At 35.5% G+C, this 16,284-nt stretch overlaps 1 protein-coding gene across 1 annotated transcript in view; it reads right to left on the bottom strand.

The window, feature by feature from the left end:
- Tfb1 (transcription factor B1) overlaps positions 1–6,849 on the bottom strand; it is a 102,303-nt gene extending 95,454 nt beyond the window's left edge. The window contains exon 1 of the mRNA XM_090386724.1: positions 6,812–6,849. The gene's annotated coding sequence lies outside the window, so the exon portion shown is untranslated. The remainder of the gene's footprint in view (positions 1–6,811) is intronic.
- Positions 6,850–16,284: the final 9,435 nt, after the last annotated feature.

The raw sequence follows: 16,284 nt of genomic DNA, 5'->3' as shown, positions 1-16,284 counted from the left end.
ATTTGATATTGATGATTTATTGTAAGCTCTACTGACTCAGTTGTCGTGCCGGAGTATAAACAGAAAATTTATTTATTTTTATTTATACCATATGAACTGGTGCATTATGACCCACGTAGTCCATGCGCCCAATACAAACCAAGCCAAACTTAACTGTAACATTTATGGTTTGTCTTCTTTTTCTCACACACACTCTCACTCATTCTTCTGGCTTTCATTTCATTTGTTCGACTCTTGCTTTCTGCACTGCACTCTCAACTTATTATTAATCTTCATTTGTGGTGCAGGCCTAGTCGCAAGTTTTTTGCAAGCCAGGACAGAATGCAGTGATAGTGTTTGTGTTGTTAGTAAATGTTTGTTAGTATATATAAATTAATGTAAGTTATTAACTTTGTATTCTTTTAGCCAATTACATTTGCTCTTTCACTCATTCCCATTCACCATAACATTCATTCACTCTCTCTCTTTCCCTCATACTGGGTCATTCTTTCTTTCACCAAAACTGGCATTTATTCTCTTTTATCATAATACCTAATTCACTCAGTGCCCTGCCTATTCATTCTGTCTTCCATTCTCATTCATTATACACTGCATCCCCTTGCTACTAGCTTACTGATATTTTTTAGCCAATCTGCTTCCCTGACTGCCTGTACATTTCCATCCCATCCGCCCTACATGGTTACTTTTTTTTTTTTTTTTTTTTTTATGTAAACCCCAAACATGAGAGGTGTTAGAACCTATAGTACTCAGTACCGTGCGTGGGTTGGAGGTTGAGAAGATGAAAGATATTTGTTGACACTGGACTTGAACTTCTGTGGACTGTAATTTTCAGGAAATATGTATGAAGGAAGGTTGTTCCAGAAAACGGCAGTTGAATGAATAAATGAGGAAGATGAAAAGTTGGTTCTGTGAGTCTGAAGTTGGACAGTAAATGGATGTTGGCTGGTGGCGGCACGTGTACTATTTTGAAAGAGAGAGCGGGAATTATAGAAGTCAATTCAGAAGAACAGTGCCCATGGAAGTATCTGTAGAAGAGGCATACGGCAGAAACAGTACGTCTATGGGACAGGACAGTGAGTGAACAGGACAGTGAGTGGAGAGACTCTGTTAGAGATGAATCATTAATTAACCTAACTGCCCTCTTCTGAATGGAATCTAGAAGCATGAGAGAGATTTTGGGGGCACCACCCCCAAATGTGGGAACAATATTCCATGGCAGGGCAGATTTGCGATTTATACAGAGTGAACAGCTGTTTGGAAGAAAAGTAAAGCCGAGAGCAAAAGAGAGAACCAAGTTTTTTAGATGCAGAGGAAGCAATACTTGTAATGTGCTTGTGCCAAGGGAGATTAGAAGTCAGGGTAATCCCCAAAAGAGATATATCATTTTGCCTAGAAATCGGAGTATCACTAAAGATAAACATAGGAGCAGAAGAATCCTTTTTGCGAGATAAAAGACAACACTGAGTTTTAGAAGGGTTGAAATCAACTAAGTTGTCTTTGCCCCACTAGAGAAGTACCTGAAGATCGGTATTTAAGGAATTGGTAGCAGATTTTCGAGAACTTGAAGCTGATTGAGCAGGACAAGGTTTCTCAAAATGGAAAGTGGAATGCAATGTGCTATCATCGGCAAAACTATGGTTAGGATTTCCAGTCAATGGAAGAAGGTCATTAATATACAAGAGGAAAAGAGTGGGGGAAAGAACTGAACCTTGGGGGGACACCGGCATTAGTGGAGAAGTTAGAAGACAGAGAGCCATCTACCATCACCCTCAGTGAACGATCAGAGAGAAAACTGGATAACCAATTACTAAAAACAGTTGGCAAACCATAAGATGGAAGCTTGTTTAGAAGACCTTTATGCCAAACACGATCAAAAGCCTTTGAGATGTCAAGAGCAACTACTTGTGTTTCACTGAACCTTTCCATTGAATTAGTCCATGAATGGGTAACATAAGTCAGAATATCACGAGTGGATCGACACTGACGGAATCCATACTGGCGATCATTGACCAGACAGAAGGTTTCTAGGTAGTTTAAGGGTTGGCAGTTAATTGATTTCTCCATTACTTTAGAAAGAGTAGAAGTAATTGCAATGGGACGATAATTGGATGGGAGGAATTTGTCACCCTTTTTAGGAACTGGCTGGATATGAGCAAATTTCCAAGCAGAAGGAAAAACACCTCTGAAATAAGAAAGTGAAAAAAGGTGGCAAAGAATAGGAGTAAGTTCAGGAGCACAGGTTTTGAGAACAAGTAGAGAAATACCATCGGGACCTGGAGCTTTCTTAGCATCAAGGTTCATCAAAATACTTCTGATATCCTTTTGACAGAAGACCACAGGAGGCATTGAATGGAGCGTATTGGGAATGGTGGGAGGTGTTTTACCAAGATCATTAATACATGAGCTGGAAGAAAAATGGGATGCTAGCAGGTCAGCTTTATCCTTGGCTGAAGTGACAACAGAACCATCTGGTTTGGACAGAGGTGGGAGCAGAGATGGGCAAAAGCTTTGGCAAGAGACCAGAATGCTCGGCTACCATTAGGGCAAAAAGCAAGTTTTCTACTCTTAGCCTGTTCAAACTCAAGTTTGGACTGATTAATAACTGCTTTACAATTGTTGCGAGCTTTGGTGTAGGCAGAAAATGAAACTGAAGAATTAGAAAGAAGCCAATTACGATATGCAACATTCTTCTCTTGAACAGCCTTAGCACATTTATTGGAAAACCAAGGTTTAGATAAAGAACAAGATTTTAAAGTGGAGTGTGGGATAAAGGATTCCATTCCTGCAAGAATAATTTCACTGACACGATCTGAGCAAACGTTGACATCAGAAGTTTTGAAACAGTAATCCGACCAAGGAAAAGAAGTCTCGCAGGTCATCCCATTTTGCATTCTTGTAATGCCAAACAACACAAGGTTGGGAATAGCCCTGAGATAAAGGTTCCATTGGAGAAGAGGCAATCACCAAGTTGTGATCTGAAGTGCCTAAAGGGCCTCTCACATCGACTGTGTACTTAGAAGGGTTGTTTGTGAGAAAAAGATCAAGCGTATTGGTTGTATGATTCGGATTGTCCGGTATTCTTGTAGGTAAATGAACAATCTGTGCTAGGTCATTGGTAATTGCAAACGCCTCAGCATCTCGACCTGCTGGGTCGGTGTGACTAGAAAACGGAAGCCAGCTGGAGTTGTGAACATTAAAATCACCAAGAAAAATTACCTCACTGTTAGAAAAGTTGGACTGGAGAAAGTCAAGTTGCAAAGAGAGGAAGTCAAAGAGCTCCAAGTGATTAGTGGAGTTGGGAGAACAGTAGAGACAACAGGCATTCAAAATTGATCCTTATAACTGAAGATGTGATTCTAACAAATGACGAAAGTGTAGTGCATTTCACTGTTTTGAATCGGTTCTTTGAAATTTGATTCTATAAAGCAGCTGATTCTAATAACTAGTGATCATAGTAATTGGCACTTACTGTATATATAATAAAACACCAATGTGAAAAATAATAATTTATTCCTTTATAACACATGAAACATAAAATAAATAACAAAATTTATGTATATTTATATATACATGTTAGTAAAAAGTTGCTTTAGTAAATTATATGAAGATAAGGTACGTCTGCTAAAGCCGAATGTCATTAAACTTATCTAGATCAAAATTTATTGAATGTTGGATGCCACTCCTTAAAGGATGAAAGGCTGAATAGTAATAGAAAGTAAAATATGGTGACAGACAAAGATATATTAAAATAACAGTAAAAGACTAACAAATAAGCAATAATAAAATTAAGTAAATAAAAAGTATGTCTGTGGAGGTGAAAGAAATTACTGTATGTTGCAGCCAATATTTTAAAACTGGCAACAGCAGAGTTTGGATTTTAAACAAGGAATGCTACACCCCCCCCCCCCCCCCCCATAGCCAGGATTTAAGGAGAAATTTTGTCTGACCAATTACTACGATGTGGTCACAAAGGAACTGGATGCAAAAAAAAAAAAAAAAAAATTTGATATCATATACTCTGATTTCAGGAAAGCTTTGATACTGTTGCACATAAAAGACTGCTATATAAATTGAGGCAGTGTGACCTTAAGGGCAAGTTGCTACTATGGATAAAGGGATGGTTGAGTGGGAGAAGACAGTGTGGTAATCAGTGGACACGGGCTAATGTTATTAGCGGAGTCCTCCAGGATTCGGTGTTGGACCCATTGTTGTTTTTTATATTTATCAATGATATTGATGAAGGGCATATCAGGCTTAATGTCCAAGTTTGTGGTTGATACAAAGATTGGTAGGGAAGTTAATGGCAGTATGCTATTGCAACAGGATCTAGAAAAGTTAGGCAGATGGGCTGAGAAATGGCAACTGAAGTTTAACATTGATAAATGCAAAGTATTGTATATGGGCAGCAGCCAATCTCTATCTCATTGATATCTATAATCCAGGATTTTTCCATCAGCTTCCAATCACTTAGAAGTACCAGCCTTCTAACCAAGTCTTGTTAAAGGCTGGTTCCTCGATGAACCAAAACTGCTTCATCAATGAACTTCTTACCATTCATTTTGAATGCCACAATGACATACTGATTCATCAGCTGGATCAAAGCAAGTGTGTTAAGTGGCAATTTCAGGCACCCAATTTTAGGAAAAATAGTCTGAAACCATTAGGCTTCTGACTTTTCTATTAAGGACTGACTGTGATGGAGCACTGTTGATGGTCAAGAGAGCCTTAACATTGTGGAGGGATAGTTCAGCAATTCAAACTGATAACACCGAATTTCAAGATCAAAGTAGTTGTAGAACCATTGGAACTATAATAAAAGACAGAGTTAGATGTGTAGCTGTCAAAATTTGCAGAGAACACATTCTAAGCTGTTCTTTGTATGTGCTTCACTTTGAACTCGCCACCAGTCTGGTTGTCCTCCTCTGAATCCTCTCTAGAAGTTCTATGTTTGTAGGTGTGGTCTCCAGATCTGAATACCATATTCCAAATGCAGTGTAACTATCACCATGTAAAGAGGGAAAATAATGTCCTTCCTACTAGCAAAGGCTCTATAAATTACAAAATGTCATATAACATCTCTGAGTTAAAATGAAGAAAAATTAACACAAAAACAGCAATTTTTTTTAAAAAACAAGAAACAAAAAAGTAATACCATGTACAGCCAACGACTGGTTGCTTGAATCCCTCCCGAAGTGGAGTAAAAACCTAACCATTTTTCACTAAACACAAATGAAAGTCAATTAAAAACACAATTCCTGTTATAATTGTTTTTTTTTCCGTCCAACTACCGGTTTTTGCTTGGATCCCTCCCGAAGTCATGTAAAAACCTAACCTTTTTTCACTAAACACAAATAAAAGTTGATTAACATGTGCAATTAACAATAAAATTCCTCTTTGTATATGCACAATAGAATTTTTTTTTTTAAAGAATGTAACTGACACAATACTAGGTTAACGAGATGGGAAAAGAAAACACCTCATTTCCAAGTTTCGCTTTACTTTAACTCAGAACAACACAAGGTACCACATGGAAACCAAACCCAGCAAGCAAATATAACCAGCAAACCCAGCAAGCAAATGTAATTACGAAACGATACAAATTTCGCACTTACTGCTGCAATGACGTCCGCTTGAAATGAAGAGGGGGAACGCAGTGAGTGGGCGAAGTCACAACCTGTCAATCACTGCTTTCCCCCACTTCTCATGTCATTTAAGGGTGTACCCCAAATTTATTTTTATTTTGCTAACCTGTGGATAATATTCTTCCGATTTTCACGTATCATTTAATTTTGTTAATTGATAAGGGGAAAAAAGGTGTAAATTTGTACTTTATATCTTCATTTTTATAGCCTGTCGATAATATTCCTCCAATTTTCTTTTATTAGAATTGTCATTTAATAGAATCAAAATTCAATTCACAAATGTGATCACAATAACTGGCGCTTACTGTAATTATTTTATGGCACTAGCATAAAAAAAAATAAATGCTGATTTGTTCGGATTATTGAAGTTGGGAATTTTGAAGCTTTACTGGAGCAGCCCCTTACATAAACACACCCAGGATCCTGAGCTGGATATCATCATTCTTCTCTTTCTTGGTGATTCCTTTCTATTTCTCTCTCCCTCAGGGTAACTTGTAAATTTTTTTTTTTTTTTTGGCTTGTGCAGCATAAGCCTCAGGCTTCCTTGCAATATATGGCTAATATTACTTGATACTCCCTCTGAACGCTTCGCGGACCCCAGTTTGGAAAACGCTGGTATAATGGATTTGTTATAAGAACATTTTTTTTTTTTAAATTAGTGCGACGATTTCAGGAGACGTTTGGATAATCAGTAATATTAAAATGCAGTTTCAGAACAAGTTAAATCAAGTGCGAAGCATTCAAGACGAAATTATAACATTACAACAAATATCAAATATATATAGAATACCGTTTCCTGAATACCGGTTTCGATTGCAATTGTACATTAATTATTTGCAAATTATTATAAAATAAAATGCACACCAACAAAGTTGTTTTTTTATTTTCATTTTCTGTTTTTCAAAACAAATGTTTATCAACTATACTTATATTAAAATTAACATTGAGAAAAGGAAGCTCCATCGCAATCCATTGTTAATGCATTCCATTTGACATTAGGTGCTGTAACGTGCAATTAAAGCTGGTATTATTATTACTATTCTAAAAGTTTCAATATATATATTTGCAAAGAAGCATTCTTTTTATAAACTAAATCAGAGTGCCAAAATTTAAGGATGAAAGTAACATTCTACAAAAAACTTCAAAACGTAAAAAGGAAAACTACTCACCCGGGTCCACAGCACGGAGCCATATACACCAATGCCTTATGGGAACCGGAATGGACGTCATTATCTCCAGTAGCAACAGTAAATTGTTGGCAGTTGAAGACTGTAAACTTCCTGCGTAACTGACATAAGCGTAGTTAGTAAAACTGGATCTTAGAAACTAATTAGTCTAATTGCATAGAATGTAGTTAAGATGTTAGTTTTATTTAAGAATAGGCAGAAATTCTAAGGAACTATGAGATTAATTCTTAATATGTAGTATTAAAACAGGCGGTAGAGAACACAATGACGGCTACAATCATACCGGGTAGTTTTGGCTCAGGTAAGAACAGATCATAAATATTTTTTGCAATTTTATGATAAAATTTAAAGCTGTCACAGCTGTTTATTACACTGAGCTTGTGATTATCCGTACTAATTGGGGATAACTAGTTCGGATAATCAGTTTATTTGGAAAAAATGAAGAGTAACTTTAAAAGTTATTCTTCATTTAATTAATTAATCTAACGTCACATTTAGCCTATATTCCAAAAATGCAATGCAAACTTATGAGATCGTCTCCCTCCCCCACCCCGTATGATAATTTTACAGTATTCCACCGCTTAAAAAAATGAAAAACGTATTGATTTTTAATCGGCGGTGTATGGGGAAATAGGTGAGACGAGGGTGTTGCCTCTCTTTAATCGTATTAATATAAATAGTTCTGCCATTCATATTCATGATCCATTGTGGTTCGCTCCTTTTCTCTTAGCTTCAATGTATGTGCGAAGAATTCTTTGCATTCTCCAAAAATGTCTCACAATATATCTCGACATGCCTAACCTCCTGAGTAACCTGATTATGGACTAATTGATTGACTAATTACAGAGGAAATTTAAGTGGTAAAGGAAAGGGTTTTTAGTTTTAAGACATGAAACTACAGTGGGCTGAGTTTACACAGCTTATCCTGGAAGTTGCAAACATGTTTGTTCCAGTGGTAAATTAAAAAAAAAACAAAAAAAAACACTGTATAATGCCCTTCCCCAACTATCTTAAGCGCATAGGTAATTTTTTTTTTCCAGCTGGTGCAGCAAAAGCGTCTAGCTTTCTTCTGCTGTAGTATGGCCAATATTAATGCTAGTAATTAATCACATTGCTCATATGTACACTGAGGAAATGTATTCATTTTGTTGACTTTTTACATAGGAATATAGAAACAGTGTCATATGCTTATGTGATCATAAAATGTATAGAGAGCCAACATTTAATACTAATATTCTATAAATATTTATCTACCAATTAAATGTGTAGTAAAGAAAAGGAATATTTTGAAATCAGAATTTTAAGGGAAGCTTGATTGTGTTCACCATAATACTGTGTGTGTGCATATATATATATATGTTTTTTTTTTTTTCTTCTTTTATTTAGAAAAATCTAAAGTAGCCTTTGGAACCACTCAGGAACGGCCACTTTTACCTGAAGTACTACCTCACAATCGAATAGGACATGAACGTTACTTTAAAAGCCGCTTTCCAGTGGGTCCTGGTTCCTATGACATTGAATTGGTGAGATACATTTATTTCTGTAGAAACTGTGTTTTTATAAAGTATGAAATTGAAAAAAAAAAAAAAAATGACTGTAGAAATTATTTCTTACATAGGCAGGTAAGTTAGAAATTCATTATGTACAAATGCATACATTAAATGCAAGAATTTTCTTACATTAAATGTAAGAAATAAGTCGTCCTATACTTATATAGTGTAGAAACGGTTTACTTGTTTTCAGAGCCCAAGAAAATCAAAGAGCATTGTTGAAAACTGCTTCCACCACACTTAGTGGTAGAGTGTCTTCTTTTTTAACATTTAGAGATCTCCTATATAGCACCCTTTAAATCTAGATCAGTCTTTCTCAAACATTTTCATCAGCATGCAGCTCACTTCAGTGAGCAAAAGATTTCCTGGGCCACTTTAAGAGTCAGAAAATTTCTGACCAAAAAAAAAAAAATAAAACACCTCTGGGTTGTAGCAATGTATATCAGTAATTTGCATTTTGACCAGCCCACTATATTTGAACCCCATTGAATTTAATAGAAAGAAACTAAAATTAAAATATGCAACATTTTGGAACATGTTTACTACTTGCAAGGCTGATATCATTTTTCAGCTCTGGCAATATACTTTTTATTTACTTGGCTGTATGTATCTGTTTACCTGGATGATTTGTGCTGGGTGCAGGAGGGGAAGTTACAATCATAAAATAACATTATCAAATTAAACACTTGAAATAATGATTATCTCAGACATCAAATTTTGCATTTCAGCAGTTATATATAATTTATACTGTATTGACAAATACAGTTCTAAACAGTAAAGGCACTCCTGGGGGTTATGTAATACTCAACTTTACATAAGTTTTTGCCGGCCGGTGCAAACTTAAAAAAATTGAGGAAATGCATTTTGTATCCTGTAGGAATAAATGGAGGTATTGTGAAAATATCATAATGTGAACCCAATAACATATTGTTTTTTTTTTTTTTTTTTTTTTTGGTAATTTGTTCCAAAACCGACCTTGGAAGTTGAAATTTTCGCTATAAAACTAAGCTATTTATCCCTCTAAAAGGTAATATTTATAATGGAAATTGCACTACCCTTTAATCATTATCATATGTTCCATTATAAGAATCAGTTTTGAACGCCTTTGTGATATTTTTCTAAGACACATTTCTGGAGGTCATTACCATAAAACAATAAAAACAATTTGCACTTTCCGATTTATTGGGCTTTTCTCTTAGCACAGTCTATTATAAATGAATAGTAAACTTGATCTTATTGCATTTGTGATAATATCGATAACTGGAATTCTGTAGGTTTTTACGTTATGGTATTATGGTGAAATGAGTTCCCCTTCACTGAAATCTTCAATCATATAAAAAAACATAAATAAATTTTCAGAATCATCTCTTCATTCCTATTTACTTATTACAATAGTAAAGGGAAAGGGACCAGTGGAAAGTGCAAGTGCTGGCAGTGCTAAGAAACGAAACAAAATTTATTTAGAAATGAAGATGATTAATTAAGAAGTACGAAGCAGGACAAAGTTTGTCATCTGTTGCATGGAATTAGATCTCGCTGCTTCAACAGTGAATACTATTTGAAGGGACAGTGTGCATATAAAAGAACATGGTAAACGATCAACGCATTTAAGATCAACAGTGATCACAAAACAGCGTTCAGGTGCAATATTGAAGATTGAAAAGCTATTAATAATATGGATGCAAAATGAGATTCAGAAGCAAGTTCCCCTGAGTCCAATGGCCATTCAAGCAAAAGCAAGATGTATGAAGATATTAAGGATAAGTTCATGGCAAACAATGGGTGGTTTAATAGGTTCAAGCATTACGCTTGTTTCCAAAACATTAAAGTATGCGGTGAAGTCACCAGTGCCGAGTCTGCAGCTGCAGAGAAATTAATTGTAACCTCCACTGACCTGATGGTCAGTGGAGTTTACAATTAATCAACCAATACAAATGTTAATCATATTTAGCAGTCACGGGCTTGAAGCCCAGTCCACTCAAATAGCGTGTGCCACTGCATCCGCACTTTTGACCACTCGGCTATGTCAAGCCTGCAGTCTGCATGGTCACAGATACCCGCAGCAACCTTCCGCAGACTTATTGATTCCCTCCCACTCTTTTAAGTCTCCACAGCCTTCAACTTCCCCAGTGGTGTGCTTATCAGCTGGAGAGTTAATTCTGGCAACAATGCTCTAAATGTAAAACTTGTTGACGTTATGCCTGTCTCCTCTCTCTTTATGTAATTTTATAATTTTGTACACTTTTGTAATTATTTCTGTGCATGAGATAAAAAAATTGAATAAATAATTCTATTTACCTGTTCATCGAACATTTCTTTTTTGCTCCAATCAAATTTAGCATGCATAGTTGCAAGTGCTGTCTAAGCATTTAGGGAAATTTTGACTTACGTAAAACTCGACTTACAAGAGTTCTGCAGAACGCCACCCTTACGTAAGTCATTGAGTGGCTGTATAATTAAAAACACACATATGGTTGTAGAGGAAATATCTTCAGTAAAAGCATGCAAGCAGAAATTGAAATGTATATGTGATTAGGAGTGAAATGAGGGATCATTAATTTACCTGACTCTCCTCTTTTGGATAATCCAGAAGTTTATATATATATATATATGATCTTTATTGTAAGGTTCCTAGGTACACGCAGGTACCCTACCTTTACAAACCCTTCACGGCACTAAGCCAGGGGTTAACAAGCGGCAGAGATATCATCTCGCCGGAAATGTAATAAATACATAATAGGATAAATAAATAGCACATTGAATTTAGTTAAAAATAAAATATAATAACAATAATACATCAGATTAAAATAATAAAATAAATTAAAATAACACATGACAGTTTTCTTGAATTCAAGTTTCCCTGAAATTCTTGCCAAGCCGGAGCGATCTCACATCAATTGATGGTTGTGGAACACACGTGCAGATCCAGGATGCGCTGTCTGTACTTTTTGTCATCGACGATTTTGCACAGGTCGGTGTCCAAGGACTGAGCTAGATGGAGCTTCTGATAAGGGAGGAACCAATCTTTAAAATATAACCTCGATAGAAGAGCAAGAAGCTTGGAAGCTTTAGGGTTACCATCCCAGATGTGGGAAGAGTACTCCATGGTATGGCAGATTTATTTGTACAGAGTCCAGAACTCTTTAGAAGGTTAAGTAATGGAAAGAATGAAAGAGAAGGCCTAGTTATTATTAATTTCTGTTAAGGGAGCAGCATTTATGATATCCATATCTAAGAAAGGTTAGGAGTCAGAGTTACCTCTAGTAAAGCTTTATTAATCTTGTCTAAAAATCTGAGTATTGTTGAAATGAGTATGGCTGCATCAAATTCTTTTTTGCAAGATAAAAGACAGAACCTGATTTTACATGGATCGAAGTTAACTAAGTTTTCTTCTCTCCACTGGAGATCAGTGCTTTACATTAACAGATATTCGCAAGGCCATAGTTGTTTGCAAAAGTTGAATGTGGTGTACTGTAGTCTGCAAAACCAACAGACAGAATTTCCAGATAATAAGAGAGTCATTAATATAGAAGATGAACCTATCTTTTTTTTTTTTTTTTTTTTGTTAGTTGTTGGCGCATCAGTTTCTGTGGCCATAATGCACCTCCCAAAGTTTTTGCATTTTCTACTTTGATCCAAGCCCGAGGCGGAATTTGAACCCGTGACTTTTGGTTTGCCAGGCAGGCACTTTACCCACCCGGCTAGCCTGGTTGACATGAACTTATCTACCATCAAATGTACAGAGTGAGTGGTCACTAAGGAAACTGGCTATCCAGTTCCAAAAATTAGAAGGCAGACCATAAGGTGGAAGCTTATTTACAAGACTTTTGTGCTGTGTATATGTTCCAGAGGTCCTCAAATCCACAAGTATATTCTGAAGATGTTGCATCTCTTTGCAAAGCCAACCAGATGTGAATAATATTAGCATCATATGTGTTTGTTATGTTGTTTGTGTTTTATGATTAGCTTTTTAGTTACCAGGGAGCTGCAATTACCAGGATGAGTGCTAGGAAGCTACCTTCCAAGTGAAGTGACTGCACCTCCCCAGTACTCATCTCTGGCATGTGAAGCTAGCAGTCCTCTCTTTGTCATTAATGGGGTGTCCTCCAGTCTTGTCTAGATGAGACAGGTGAATGAGAATTTAAAGAAAAATGAGATGTAGATAGTTTGAGAGTTGAGAAGGAGATAAAGGTAGAAAAGCTGGGAAAGAGAATCCGACATATCCTCCAGAATAAGCAATGAAGGATTTAGGGTGAACAAGGAAAAGGAAGGAATGAGAGCGATTCAATCATGCCTGAAAATCCACAAGAATGTATAATTCCATCTCTGGAGAGGTCAGCTTGTAAGATCCTATACCAGTGAAGTTTACAATATTAACTTGATAAGATCTCTGAAAAGTATCCTCGTGATCCCATCTTTGTGGAGGTTAGCAGTTTGTTCTTTATCAGGACCAGTCAAGAATGTTAGCAGCAATGCCAGATGCGATCAAAACCCATATATATCAAGAATAAGTGTTTGAATTTCTACAAACTTTTCCATGGAATCCATACTGTTGATCAATAATCAGGTAAAAAAGGTGAGAAATAGTGGTTGATAGAGTTCTCCATTTGTTTACAAAGGGTTTGTGTAATCACATGAATTCTGTATCTGGCTCAATTCCTAAAAAGAATTAACATTCTTTTTAGGAATTGGACCAGATACAGAATGTACTTACGCAATGCACATAACTTATTGATCCTGAAGATGAGCATTTAGTATTTTGCGAGCGAATTTAGTCATATTTGGAAATGCAAGCACATTGTCTCTCTGCATATAATAACTCAACTCCCTGTGAACAGGTTTTAAAGAAATTTTATATTTGACTTTTAGAAAATTTCAAGCCATTCCGTATTTCATTAAAATCAGACAGCAGAAATACAACAATGAACAAGTTTTTTTTTTACTGTTTGTTTATTCTGTTATCACAAAAGAAGTACATGTTATATTTGATTAATGTGTATTTCATCCATGAAATACACATGGATTACATTTCACAACAATGCGATGTGACATATGTGCAGTGAAATTAAAAAATTATGTTATACACATATTATTAATTGATTGATGAAAAGTTAATTTGTTATTTACTTTTCACTTCTATTAATGGTAGAAAATTGAGAAATTTTCTTAATTTAAAAAAACAAAACAAAAAAACCAGAACTGAATTGTAATGCAGTGTGCAGTACCTAACCTACTGTTTTACACATGATACTTCTCTGTCTCTCTTTCTTTTTTAAATTAAATTTGCTATATCTAAATTTCGAAACAAGTGTGACAAAATATGAACTTCATTTTGTATATCTTTTTTTTTCTCTTTAGTATACTTCTAATATATATGAACAAGAAAAGCGAACCTCAACTAATAAAAAAGGATGGGGATTTGGTCTGAGAACAGGTCCACGTATTGGTAAAATGTTTTTATCAGTAAGTATCCATATATATAAATATTCATATATATTATTGAAAGAAGAAAGTATTTAACTAGTGTAAGAAAAGCACTTATAGTAATAAACTGTATAATATCGGTGTAAATACACGATAGTTTACCCATAAATTTAACTACATAAGTAGTGTAACAGCATTGTTTTGATTTTATCTCATATTGTGGCTACTTTCACAATGAGATACCAGGTATTGCACTACTTCAAATAAATAACGCTTCTCTAGTAGAGGAGACTACTGTTATTTATTCTCAGTGGGCACCACCACCCAGACGTGTTTCAGAGCTTGTTGGCTCACTCATCAGTGGGTGGACAGGTACCCTAATAACACACAGCAATAGTCTGAATTACGTTGAAGTAAACATTATGCATGGCCAAACTGCGTGATGCCTCGAATTAGAATGGCAATCACATCAGCACCAGTGTTGCCAACTGTAGTCACTTGAAAATAGCTGAGCCACAGATAAAATCCTATGTTAACAATGAAAAAAAATTTTTTTTTGTAGCTGAACGTAATTTAAACGATTGGTGTATATTCTCTGAAAAACAGCGGGAGCGACGTGCCCCTACTCTGAATTTGCCACTGGTTATGGGAATCAATTAAATGCCAAAATTGATAAGTACTGGTATTTAATTGATAAATGCCAGTTTTGATAACCCAAAACAAATTGGATTAATCTATATCAGCAAACAAAAGCTTTCATTGAGAAACTGAACTCCTAGCTGCATGGGAATAAGTGTGCAGACACACACAAGTGCCGTTTACAATCTGTACTTATCAAGAAAAAGTACAAACACAATTTGAAATAAATTAACATAGAATTGACATCATATAAGATCTTGTATGATGTCAATGGCCTCATACATTAAATTTTCACAATGGCAAATCACATAACTTTCAGGTGATGACAGTATATACAAAACTAATCACTTTGTGTAGCAGTAACATATTCTGTAAAAAACAAAGGGTTAAAATGTTTATTAGAAAACTTTTTAGTATTTCTATATTCAGTTGCGAGACTTCCTGGCAATAATTCTAATCAATCAGAAACCTCAGGAAATCTGCTTCTATCTAGAGAAAAAATTTAATTTATTAAGAAGATGGACTTATCAATGAGATAGTCTGAACAAACTGAATAAAGTAAAGAGTGATGGTTAAGAGAAGGAAAACTTTCCTTCTCCTGATATTTGAAGTTATTTTTGTTCCTTCTTTTTATTCCAAAATAACATAAGAAGACCTCTTAGTAGTGAGATTTTCATATGTTTATTTACTTTAAAATTAACCCTCTACCAGATGTGAGTAGTATCTAATAACTCCCAAATGATTTTTAGGTTTTTTTTTTTTTAACCACTACCTGACTGAAGCTCATAATACTTTTCAGGAAATGTATTATCTCTGAATTCTCTATTGAAAAGATTTCATTTAATGTGCAGCTTTTGACTGTACACATTTTAAATTGATTTTATAGAGTGAGGAAAGGATGGTTGCTATTGTTTTTCAAGACATTTTACTTTTGCCACTGTAGACAAATAACTGATCATGCTCAGATGTTGATGTGTCTCTTTCATCAGTATATTCCAAGTTTTTGTGAATGCTGGAAAATTAGTGGCTCATATTCCCATGGCCATTAGATATAACTATGTGGGGTAAAGATTTATTGTGCATCACTTATACTTTCATGTTCTGAGCTTTGTCATTTGAAGATAGCTGTGTAACTTGTATTAATTTCATTGCAGAAATTAAAGCTGGAAAGATTTAATTGTAGGAAGAGTGGTTAATGATCAGAACATGGCCATTTGGCTTCAAAATGACTTAGATCAGTTGGATGTATGGTCTGAAAATGGCAGCTGAAGTTTGCTGCAAGAGTAGCTCATGGTGTCTTGTCAATGATATATAGGAATTTTTCTAGCTGAGATAAGGAGGTGATTATCCCCTAGTATAAGGCAATGGTCAGGCCACACCTTGAGTACTGTATACATGTTTGGAGGCCTCATTTTAAGAAGGATGTAGATGTTGGAATGAGTACAGAGAAGGACAACAAGATTAGTGAATGGAACAAAGGGTTGCTCTTATGAAGAAAGGCTTAAGTTTTGCAAATTATAGTGTTTGGAGACTAGGCACCTGCGAGGTGATCTGATTGAGGTGTATAAAGCCTTGAATGGTTTGAGTATGCTCAATGCTGATGGGATTCTTCTTCTTGCTCAGAATAATCACCTTAGAGGACATAAATTCAAATTGAGGAAAGACAGTTATAGGACGGATGTGTGGAAGTTTGCCTTTAGCCAATGGGTGGTTGATTGCTGGAACAAACTTCCATCTGTCATAGAAGTTGCTAGCTTAAATAGATTCAAGGCAGAACTAGACAAACATTTGGAGCGAGGGGATGGGCGAAATAAGGTTTTTTTTTTTTTTTGGCTACATAAG

The sequence above is a fragment of the Mastigoproctus giganteus genome, chromosome 12 (assembly GCF_048544385.1).
Source record: "Mastigoproctus giganteus isolate SK-2022 chromosome 12, ASM4854438v1, whole genome shotgun sequence".
In the NCBI taxonomy this organism is placed as follows: domain Eukaryota; kingdom Metazoa; phylum Arthropoda; class Arachnida; order Uropygi; family Thelyphonidae; genus Mastigoproctus; species Mastigoproctus giganteus.
Note: the sequence above shows the minus strand (reverse complement) of the source record. Positions and strands in the feature narration are given on the sequence as shown.